We start from the raw sequence: 12,453 nt of genomic DNA, 5'->3' as shown, positions 1-12,453 counted from the left end.
CTTTGCCTGTATTAAAAATAGAGGGAGTATATTAAGAAAGGGATATGAGAATGAGTTGCATAAAAGGTGATTTTGTGAAATAAGATGATGTAATGATAATGTGTTGGTTATAACTAATCTGTGCAACATCCCAAGTGTTGGAGTGAGTTAAGGTCAGAGATCATAATCAAAAACCAAGTGTACATATCATAATCAACCATAATTAAAGTGATAATCCCAGGAAAGCAACTCAGACATATCATATGTTAATTGCTGTTTGTTTCATCTGAAAGTTTATCACGTCATTTGTCACTTGTTGTCGTACACGCTGTGTGCATAATTGTGCTAATTTGCAGTAGTTTGATATGAAGGGTGTACGCATCTGTTCAAACATGCAAGCAGTAGAAATAGCCCATATCCCCTCAATTTAATTGAGAAATGTTCACTCATGCTTGGATACATCAAGTATTGGCGATCAAATAACTGCATTGCCAAATTCCAATATCAAAGTTTCAATATCAATTTCCAAGTGATTCGTTTACCTTTTCTGCTTCATCAGTCTACCCTCAGTGCTTGATGAGCTTGTTCTAGAAGAAATCTCATCATCTGACAGATTTGTTGAAGGACGTCTGCATTCCCCCATAAAACAATAAATGACTCAGTGGTGCAGAAAAGTTCAATACCATGACGATGACGTCATATGCACACACAAGTCTAAAGAAACAGGCCCTAAATTGCCATATAAAATCCGAATGCTTCAGAGCAAGGAGGTGATAATTTCCTGGCCAAAGAAAGAAAGAAACAGATTAAGAAAGTGAAAATAAACCTATGAGAAAACTCGGAATATAATCTAAGCCAAAACTCAATAAGACGCGGTAGGAAAAACTGGTTGAGCTTATCAGTTTAACATTGTTGTTCAGCGTCACCACGTTCTTTGCTCTTTGGCCTTTGCTGTTCTGTCTAGCCTAGAACCTAGCTAGTGTTAGTCCCACATCGGCAAATCGCCGTGTGAGCAAAGCGTTGAGCAGTTATAAAAGCCAAGAAAGCCGCGAAGCAAGTCATACCTTTCTCGGCCTTTTGGCTAAGATCAAGTGTAGTATCTGTTCTTATCAGTTTAATATCTGATACGTGGGCCATCGGCCCACATGATATTAAATTAATTTTTTAAGGGGGAGGGTCCGACACAATAGCTTGCTATTGGGATCCTCGAGCGTCGCCCATGCGTTGCACTACTGCACGGGCCTGGCGCACCCCGCCAAAACTGAGTTTGAGGTTTTTCTCTTTTCGTTGTTGTGTGGCCAGCTTTAGGAACATGGCTCGACAAGGGAGTTTCATTTTGGCAGCTCTGTGCAACATTTTTCTGGTCACTCTGCTATTGCGCTTAACATCAAATGCACATTAAGTGATACTGAAATCACCCAATGACATAAATTGATCAGAATTCAGGTGCTATTTTCTAGTTTTCGTTCAATCTAATTTTTTTTTTGTCTATGAATTTGTTAAAAAAGATAAAATATAAATTTAAAAGTTTTGATTAAAAGTTTATTGTTATAAATTTGATTGCACGTGGTCAAGTTTTATGAAGAGCTGTAGAGACAGAATGAAAAACATCAAAAAATTAATTTATTAATTAATTAATTAACAGGACTTACGATTAACGGTTTAGCTGGTTTATTTCAAAAAAGTGGATTGTTGATATGGCACAATTTTCGTGATGTAACTTATGTAGACTCCATTTAATGATATAACACTTGTTACACTACTGTTTTTTCTCTCTTTTAAAGTGATAGATACCAACAGCATAATAATTACAATTGCTGAAGGAAAATCTTTTTTTTTTTTCTTTGCAATGAAAACATTAAAGGATGTAGGTGTATAAATCAATTGGGACAAACGAATAGTAAGTTTGGTGGTTTACAAAAAAAAAAAGTATATATAAGATACATCTAAAATTTACTATTTGGTATTAATAGTAAAAAAAAATAATATCACATAGAACATACACCTAAAATTTACTATTTTGTTATTATTAAATCATTTAGACTACAATCTTTAAAAAAAAAAAATCTTCCTCATTTAATTTAATTTTGTGGACTGAAAGGAGTTATTTCATTTTGATGGCAATGGAAAGGTGGATTTAAAGGACAACATATGGTGTGTTGGAAAGGATGCAGACAACATGGCCGAAAAAGAAACGATAAAAACATTCTTTGAAATGACATTTGCAGATGAAATGTGAACGACGAACATGCATCGTCTCCTTAATTCTCTCTCACTTTTGCTTTGTTAGGTTCTCCATCTCTTGTTGATAGACTCAACAAAGGTGCAAGGGGAGGCTACTAATTTTATACCACTAAAATTCTATTCATATATTTCAAATCCTTTATGTTTATTTTATTTCAGAGGAAATATTTATAAAACTGAAATAATTTTACCAGCAAGCGATGATCATTGTGTAAAAAATAATGGTTAACTAAACGTGAAGTTTTGAGTTTGAATTTGTGTGGATATAGGAAATATTTTTTCTGGAACCATATTAAAATAAACTAAAATAAATTTTTTAGTCCTAACTTCCAGCCAAATAATTATTATTTTAATTAAATAATAATACTTTTTTTAAAAAAATATAAGCCATTAAAAAGAGAGAGTACAGTGTTTTCTACACTGATTAATATGGGATCCAAATACTGAATTTCAGTGGCAAAAGAACATTTCTTTTTCTAGAAAAATGAAAAGCTTACATTGAGTTTGCTTAATCTTTTATTAACAAGTGTTGATCCTTTTGTAAATAGCATGGATACTTAAATGGGGGGCTTTGAGTTTAATTCGCGTGTGAGAGTGGAAAATGTTTTTTGAAATCATATTAAAATAAAGTAAAATAATTTTCTTGTCCTAACTTCCAACCAAATAATTATTATTTTAATTAAATAATAGTTTTTTTTAAAAAATCTAAACCACTAAAAAGAGAAAAGTAGATTGTTTTATCGTACACTGAATAACATGGGATCCAAAGAATGAATTTCAGTGGCAAAAGAACATTTCTTTTCTACAGAAATGAAAAAGCTTACATTGAGTTTTTTTTAATCTTTTATTTTCATCATTCTTTGAACTGTGAAACAGTATGATTAGTGAAATTGTGATGAATATTAGAGACTTCATTAGCTGGAAAAGTGGGTATTATCTGATGATGGAGGATCCAACAAAATCTCGCAAAGTAATCAACCCACTTAACTCATTGGACGTGGACAAGTTGAATTATTCATCACAATAAGTCGGGTAATAATAACATTAATTTCTTTTTTGGCCGAAGCATAACAACATTAATTTCATGTGTCTTTTTCACACTCAAAATATCAATTACTGTCTTTGCCAATAACTTTTTTCCTTTTGCAATAATTCAACCCCACTATATATATATATATATATATTATCCATTCATTTGTGTTGGACTTTTAATTTCTTATATTAGTAATGACCCGTTTGATAAAAAATGAAATAAAAAAAAAAGAATCGAAGGGAAAAAAATAACTTAAGAATAAGGAGTGTCCTTTATAATAAAAAATGCAACAAGAAAAGAGGATCATTATTTTCATTATTTTTCAGTAATGATATAATACGAATATAATACTTCATCAATAAAGACTCCAAACAAGGCCTTGGAGATAATGAAGTTACTTTAAGCCTATAAATAAATTTTGCTTCAGTTTTACATATAAATTTTTTTAATCAATTCATACAATTAAAAAATTAGTTAATCCTAATAATTATGTTTGAAATTAAAAATTTTAGACTAAAATGTCTTTCTGATTAATCATTATTTTTTCCTTAATTCAATAATACTATTATTTAGTGGAAGTACAATTTATAAAATACGTGATAAATTCTTTTTAAAAATTATTGTTTTGTTTATAAAAAAAAAAAGAGGAAAAGCATATGAGCTTTGCCTGTATTGAAAATAGAGGGAGTACATTAAGAAAGGGATATGAGAATGAGTTGCATAAAAGGTGATTTTATGAAATAAGATGATGCAATGATAATGTGTTGGTTATAACTAATCTGTGCAACATCCCAAGTGTTGGAGTGAGTTAAGGTCAGAGATCGTAATCAAAAACCAAGTGTCCACTTTGATGCTTACCATCACCACCTAACAAATCTACACTTATGCCAAAACCACATTTACACTTGTGCATATTATGTACCTCTCCGATGTTTTAATATAAGACTTTGTGCTTGTTAACAAATGATATGTAGTCTTTTTTTTTTTTATTTCACTCTTCTTTGTAATTAATAACTATGACAAATTGGTGTATAGAAATTCAAATGATAATAAATAAACAAGGAGTAAAGTTAAAGAAAAAAAAATTAACTACTTTAAGGGCCCGTTTGTTTGAGATTAAAAAATAAATAATTTTTAGATAATTTAAAAATTTTATAAAAAGATATTTATTTTATTGATATTTTATAAAAAGAAATTATTTTATCTTTAGTTACAATAATAAAAAATGATTACTTCCTCTAGTTTTTGTTATATGACACTTTTAACTATTTTACATATATTAAAAAATTAATTTTTTCTTACAATCATAAAAAAGTGAGATGTGCTTTCATTTTTACTCTTAAATTTAAATAATAATACAACTATATTAAACACTTTTACGCTAATCAAAAAAGAGTAAAATTGAAAAAATTATTTAATCATTACAAAATATCTTATATTTTGAATCAAAAATTACTTCTAAAAAGTATTTTATAAATAGGATCAGAGGAAGTCCGGAGGAAGTATTTGTTATTAGATATTTTTAAATTTGATTATATCTTCTTTGATTTCTATTTTATGAAAATTATTTATTATTTATTTATTTTAAAATTTTATGATATCCTTGTGTATCTCACATTTTTAAGACATTTATTTTCATCTACCATATCAGATTATTTTTAAAAGCTACTTAAAATAATTTTTTAAAATAATCATAAATCTACTTTTTTTTTGGATTCTGATTACTTTTAAAAATTTAAACAAACACTATAAAAACTTACAAAATATTTTTTTTTAATAAAATAAGTTAAAACAAATGAGTCCTAACTTAGCATTATATTAAGTATTAAAAAATTTTAAAATTTACCTTATATTAAAGACAGGAAGGAATACATCAGTAGCAACAATTAATGTTAATTAATTAGCTTAGCTATCCACAATTCCACACGTAGCTGGTCATATATTTGCCACACATTTTATACGCGTCTTGGACTTCTTTTTCAATCACTAGTATTAATTGATATAATAAATAATTGATGTTTATCTCATGGATTTTGACTTAATGCAGTAATTTTTTAATTTCAGTTTAATCTTATAAACAAAATTTACTCTTTTTATTTTGATATGTCGTTATCTGATGTCTCTTACCGGATTAGCGTACGTCATTTGTTACATTTAAATTGAAAAACACGACATTATTTTAAACTGTGCATTTCTTCTTATGACGGGTGGCTTACTTTGTTTGACTGTTTGAGTGTATAAATGATTTAATTTCAACTCGATTAATTATATTATAATAAAATATAATAAGAGTTGTTACAGTGGATTAGCGTGAGTGTTGCTATGTCACCTACTAGATTATAGATTAATATGTCAATATCGTCAATAAAATGCAACACTCAACATTGGTCCTTATTAATTAAATCACAGTTGTTTTATTGTCTTATTCTTTTGTTTTTAAAAAAATGACAATAAAATTCTTTTGAATTATATAAATGATAATTTAATCTTTCAAAAAATTATAATTTCACTTAAACCCTTAGGAATTTTTATATCAATAAATTTTAAAGTAAAAAGATTATTTTATCTTTATTAATAAGTTGTGATTTCTTATTTAATTTTTGTGATTCTCTGAATACAAGTCGCTATTCCTTAAACAAAAATTGTGATTAAGTTTGCCATTTTGAGAATTTATTTTTAATAACAAAAATTACACTTAACAAGTTGTAATTTCTTATTCAATTCTTATGATTCATATAATAAAAGTTATTGTTTTTGAAGTAAAACTTAGGATTGATGTTTGTTTTTTAATCAGAAAAATTACATTTGATAAATTGTAATTTTTTGTTCAATTTTTACCATTCATAAAACACAAGTTGTTATTTTTTAAGTAAAAATTATTATTGAGATTTATTATTTTTAGTAAGGATAAAATGGTCTTTTATTTAAAAATTTATTGCCACAAAATTTTTTAAGAATTTTATTAAAATTATAATATTTGAGTGACTAACTTATCACTTACATAATTTTTAAAAATTTTATTGTCAATTTTTCTTTTTTTTTCCTGCTTAACAAGAAACCAAGAAATCGTATCCCACTTCCTGTCCAGACTTCAAACTACTCCATTTCATATGAAGTCATATATATATATATATATATATAAAAGAGATCTACTAATAATTTATTATATTTTCCTCTACTTTTAAAAAGGTTGATACTTTTTTATGGAATTCATTAAAATTACACAGATCTTCTTCATCATTAAAAGTGAATTAAATATGTATTCTAAATTGTCTTAAAATCACAAAAAATTAAATTTAAAATTTAAAATATATCCAGAGTACACAGCTTTCTTCCTAAAAGAATTAGAGAAGATGCTTATATTAAAAATATAAATTCATGCAAAAAATAATTAGTTAGATTTGTAAATTATATTCCAAAAAGCTAAAATGAAACTTATATTTTATGATTCTGAATTTCTGATATATGAAATATATATATATATATATATCCTAATCTGGTTGTGTCTGGATTCTCTGTGTTTGTAATGACATATCTATTAAAACATTTTCATGATGAGCATGGAATTGAGGAAAGTGGCAAGTCACAAATAGCTATTTTGTCTTAATCTTTTCGCTTTGCCACATATGAATATAAGGATGGTGCACTTTATTTGAGATAGAAACTCCTCCTTCTGTATTTGATGTTTCTATTAAAATATGTCTCTCTCTCTCTCTCTCTATATATATATATATATATATAATATGTAAGGTAGGGATCAACTTCATTCACTTATATTTATAAACCATTTTTAACATATTTATTAAAATTAAAAAAAATTAAAACTCATTAACCTATTTAAAAATTTAATAAATTTTTAGCTTTGCTCTTAATATTAAATATACACATTTTCATAATATATTTCTCTTGTCAGCAATTAATAGCGAGTAAAAGAAAACAACTTAAATTAAAAAATTAATGATATAACTTATAAATAAAGTAAAAAAAGTTTATAAATAGAACTGAAAGAAGTAATATAAATAATATTATGAGAATTTGTAGTCCAGCAATCCCATTAATAAAGTATTCCCTGTACATTTTGATTTGTAACTAATTTTCATGTCACAATTTTTTTTGTGTATAAATATTTTCTTATCAAAAGCAAAATGTTAAAATGTCATGTCATTTATATTTTAAGATAAATAACACTATTTTTAAGCTTAAATCAAATGAAAAATCATCAATTGTATGAATCTAATTAATTATCTAATCCACAGAGCAATAATCACTTGAAGTGAAAGCTCAAGTGCCCATATTTTTCCTTCTTGTGATAATGTTTTTTCAAAATTTACTTTATTTTATGGGAAAAAAAGAGGACAAACTTGAGATGACCCTTAATCCTTATGCCTTAATTAATTTTCATATGCAAATTAAACATTTAGTGACTTAGTGGGAAGCATACTCATTACTTCATCTTTTCTGAATTTCACATACTGCAATCATTGTTGACTTTAAATTTTTCTCTAAGTAAACATGCATGTCTCCATAATTTCTTATTTTCTTTCTCTAGTAATATATATATATATATAGCCCTTTCTACTTCTTACAATCTCAGTCATTTTATTATAGCTGTAAAAAGGGAGGCTGCACTTTTAATTTTCATTGTCTTTTATAAAATTTAACGAGAGTGTATGAAATTAGAGAAGTAAAAAAAAAAAAAGATTTGAATGAATATACAATCATGTAATCACATAGGAGGACAATTAATTATGAAATATTATTATTATTATTATATGTTTATTATGAATATTTTAATTATATATAAACTAAATCCAAATAAAAAAGATTACGATCAAAAGCACTATGTGAATGCCACTTTGTCAAAGAAACAATAACTACACGTGGGCTCCATGATTCGTATAGAATTTGAAGTGTTTCATAGCGTGTTTAGTTTATGAATTTTGCAATTTTTTAAAATGAAATCCACATAATAGTGAGACATATTTTCTCATGCAACCCAAAATATAAGGTACCTTAATGCATAACATTTGTAAGCCTGTGCATGTGAAAATGTGGCAAGACGCTAAATATGTGACAAAAAAAATTGAGCAAAATTAAGCTAAGAAGGTGTATAAATTAATACACCTATACAAAATCGGAGGGAGAGGCAAGTAGAAAAAACACTACCAAATGAAAAGATAGTAATATAGAAAGGATGTGTCCCATATGACTTGGGATTCATTTATTTTTTATTGTATATATGTATACTTCTATTGAAGACAACTCTGTTTGATTCACAATATAATATTAAATACGACCAACTCTTTTTTTAGAAATATAAACTTTAATTTGTCATGTTAAAAAGGTTAACTCTTACATATGAAATTTACTTTATTCATGTGTTCATTGTTTGTCTTACAATACCATAATATCTTAGCATAGAAATAAATCCTAAATGTAGGAGTTAGGTGACTAATTTATTAAGAAAATTATCTAAGTTAGTCATTTATAAAAAAATGTATATTAGTTTTTTCTATAATATCTCTTCTTTTAATCATTTATATCGAATTGTGTATAATGAATTGGAAAGGTTTTGGAGAAAGAAAACAAATGAGGGAGATAAAGGAGATTAGCGTCTTACATTTTAAATCAAAGCAAACTTTTCAATTATCTCTTACATTTAAGATGGGAGGTAGTATAGAAAATTACGAAAAGAAAAAATTCAAAAATAATTATTAATCTATCTTTTTATGTAAACTGACTTATAAAAAGGAAAATTAATTTTTTTAAAGAATAATTTATATATAAGATCATAGAAAAAATTATTGTAATTCTCGCGTGCCAGTGCCACTGATGATATGTTGATTTTTTTTTTTACTATAAATAACAATAATACATAATATAGCGTAGGCTTGGTTTTAACTTTTAAGTTAAAAACTTTATTTAAAAAACACACAAGAATACATAAGGAAAATAGAATTTGGAAAAGCAAAAGGTGGAGAGTAGAAAGGGAAACGCATTAACGCGTTGCGGTGGGGAAAGGGAAAAGGGAATTCATGTATTTATTATTTTATTTTATTTTTGGTCGAAGGAAAAGGGAATTGGGATGAATGAACGAATACGCGAAATATGCGTAAAAGCGTTCAGATCCAAAAAGATATACGACGATCGGGTGCGGTTAGCGGTGCGCTACTTTTAATGCACCACTCTGGGCCCATCCAATCACTATCACGTGGGACCCACTTGCCGCCAGTCACGCCCTCCTCACGTGATTCCCCAATCCCACCTCCTCCCTCCGCCGTCCATTGATTCCTCTTCATTCCCGCATTCACATCTCCGTTGCTTGTTCTTTCTTACTTTCCTTTTTTTTTTTTAAGTAATTTTGTTTAAAAATGCATTCACGGTTCCTGTTTGTAAGACCGAACTTTAGGAGATGATTTGTTTCTATTTATGAGACAAATTACAAAATTTAAAATTTTTTTAATATTGTTTTAAATTTGCTCCTATTTGATGCATAAAATAACTTGTTATGAATGATATCTTCTTCATTAAAGATTAATAATAAATAAACTATACAATAAATAAGGTTATATCTAAAAAGTTACATCCTGCATTGAGTATATAAGACACTTTTTTAAAGTATTATATTAAAAAATATAAAAATTAATATATTTTTAAGTATTTAATTAGGAATATAATTAATGATATTTCTAATTGAAAAATATCATTAATAAAAATAAAAATTTTAAATATTATTAACTAATTTGTTGTGAACATATCCATAAAACAAATTTATTTAGCATAAATTACTTAAAAAAATTTAAAATTCTAAACGGAGGGAGTAAATATATTTAAAATGTGAACTAGTTAATTAGGTTTAATTGATATATGAAAATTATATAATTTTATCCTGTAAAAAAAGAATTGGGGTTAATCTTAAGAAATTGTAATGAATTTTACGTAGGAATTTTTATTTTTTTTACTTGCAACTTGAATGGATTCCTTTCATTGGGCTCCACACGCAAACAAAAGGAACATGGGACCCACCCGCCCGCCTGCTCCCTCGCTCCTACAAAATCTGATTCTTTTCTATCAGGGTGGTGCATGATTCTACTGTGCGCGTAATCGCATCAGATAATATCTTCATTGTTAATTCCTCAGAACAGCATGCCGTTCCGTTTAGATGCTCCCAGATTCCTCCGTTTTCTTTGTCTCCGTTCCCACTTGCTTGGAAAAACGGAATACTAACTCCGTCCTCACCATTTTGCCCCTTCCCCTAATATTATATTATCTATATTTTTTTTTTTATAAGTAGGTTTGGAAGTAGAAGTATTTGTGGTATAAATAATTTAATTTTGTGTTAGTATTAATAATATGAATCTCATGGTACAAAATAATTCTTTAATCAATAATCAATAAATGAAACAATTTCAAATGATTTACATCCAATTTAAATTTCCTTTTGCAATTGAGCTAACAACTAACCTTTTCATTAAGCGTTGGTGACTTTAAAAAGTAAGAAACTGAATCATCATCCACTGAATCGTCCTTGTGATAAAATTTGTATGGCTAGAAATGTGAATGAGAGTGATCTGTGGGGGAGGGGAATAAAATTTCAATAAAAAAAGAAAATAAATAAAATAATTTCCCAAAACAAAGACCTATTATGTTTTTTTTTTTAATTTTAAAGAAGGCACTTTGGCCCAGAAAAGCCAATTACGTAAAACTGCCTTTAAATTTTTTCTTTTTAAAATTTACAAATGCTTTTCTCAGAATAATAAGTTAAGTTATCTTATATGTCAATTAATAATTTTAACTAAAATATATTCTATTAAATTTAAATATACATATTAAACTAGATAGAGACACAGACACCGTGGTTGCACAAGGTTTATTGTTGGATCAAATCAGTTTGATGATTTTTAATCTTTTTCATTTTTATAAGATATATTTTGAATTGATTTAATATTTTATTGTATAAAATATTTGATAAAAATAATAATTCAGTAATAAAACTTAGAGAAAATTATTCATAAGTTTCTTATAACATATTTAAATACTATAAAGTCTATTGACAATTTAACAAAGTAAAATTATAACAATTTTAATGTTATTTTTGTTGTTAAGTTGTTCATAAAACTTGTGGTATTTAAATATTTTGTGAGGATTTCAAAGTAATTCCCTCTAAACTTATTCTTAATTTGATATTCCTCTATTCTAAATTATAAGATATTTTAAAGAAAATTTAGCGTCTCAAAATATAAGACACTTTGATAAAATATAGTTTCTAATGATACTTTTTTAATATTATTCTTCCCATCTATTCTCTCTTTTCAATATTTTTTGGTCAGTGAAAATATTAAATGAAAGACATTTTTAAAAGTTTATATTTTTTTTAAAAGTTAAAGTTGTAAAGTACATTTATAAAGCTTTATTGATATTTAAAATTTTATTTAAAAGTATCTTATAATTTAAAAAATGGAGTAGTAGTATTTTTTTTTTGACTTTCTAAATTGGTATTCAAGCTCTTTAGATTCCAAATTTTAATGATAAGGCAATTTGATAATTTTTTTTTTTTCGTGGGACCTTGAACAATTTGAAGGATGCATTTCACAATAAACAAATAAAAAAGAGAAAAAATTACACCTAAATTTTATAGAAGAAAATTTATTATCAAAAAGTCTATAAGTTTAAATGATACTCACAAATTGTAAGTTGTAAATATTTATTGTTCAGTTGTAAAATTTAAAATTTAGCAGTATTTTGTGATTTTTTTAAAATTTTCTTAATAATAAATTTTATTTTGTGAAATAAGTGCAATTTTCTTAAAAAAATATGTAGGCAAATGTACCCAGAAGCTCACTAAATAAAAATAATAAAGAGTTATTTCTATTGACAGGAAAGGACAAAACAGTAAAAATTGTTGTGGTAAATTTTACTGTAGAAAAAACAACAAAACACTGTAGAAAAAACAGAATTAATGAACTTTACAAAAGTTAAGACTACATAAATGTCAAATAGAAGTTATGTTTGATAAAAATATTTAATCTGAATAAACGCAAAAATGGAATATTTTTTAAAATAATAAGTGCATTATTACATTGTTTTGATAAAATTTTAAAATTATATAATTGAATAAAACGAAAAAATACGGCATTAAGTGGTGGAGCGGAGAGCTCCATAAAGTCAATAAAAAGATTAAAAAAAAAATAGAAGAA

The 12,453-nt window shown here is 26.5% G+C and overlaps 1 non-coding gene across 1 annotated transcript; it reads left to right on the top strand.

Moving 5' to 3' along the window:
- The first annotated feature begins 1,039 nt into the window (after nucleotides 1-1,039).
- LOC129299246 (U2 spliceosomal RNA) lies at nucleotides 1,040-1,235 on the top strand. Its single transcript, XR_008590527.1, has one exon. It is a non-coding gene; the product is annotated as a U2 spliceosomal RNA (small nuclear RNA).
- The last annotated feature ends 11,218 nt before the right edge of the window (nucleotides 1,236-12,453 follow it).

The sequence above is a fragment of the Prosopis cineraria genome, unplaced genomic scaffold, assembly GCF_029017545.1.
Source record: "Prosopis cineraria cultivar Desert tree isolate PC_DT_omini unplaced genomic scaffold, ASM2901754v1 PC1096, whole genome shotgun sequence".
NCBI lineage: Eukaryota > Viridiplantae > Streptophyta > Magnoliopsida > Fabales > Fabaceae > Prosopis > Prosopis cineraria.
This window is presented reverse-complemented; position numbering and strand designations above follow the sequence as displayed.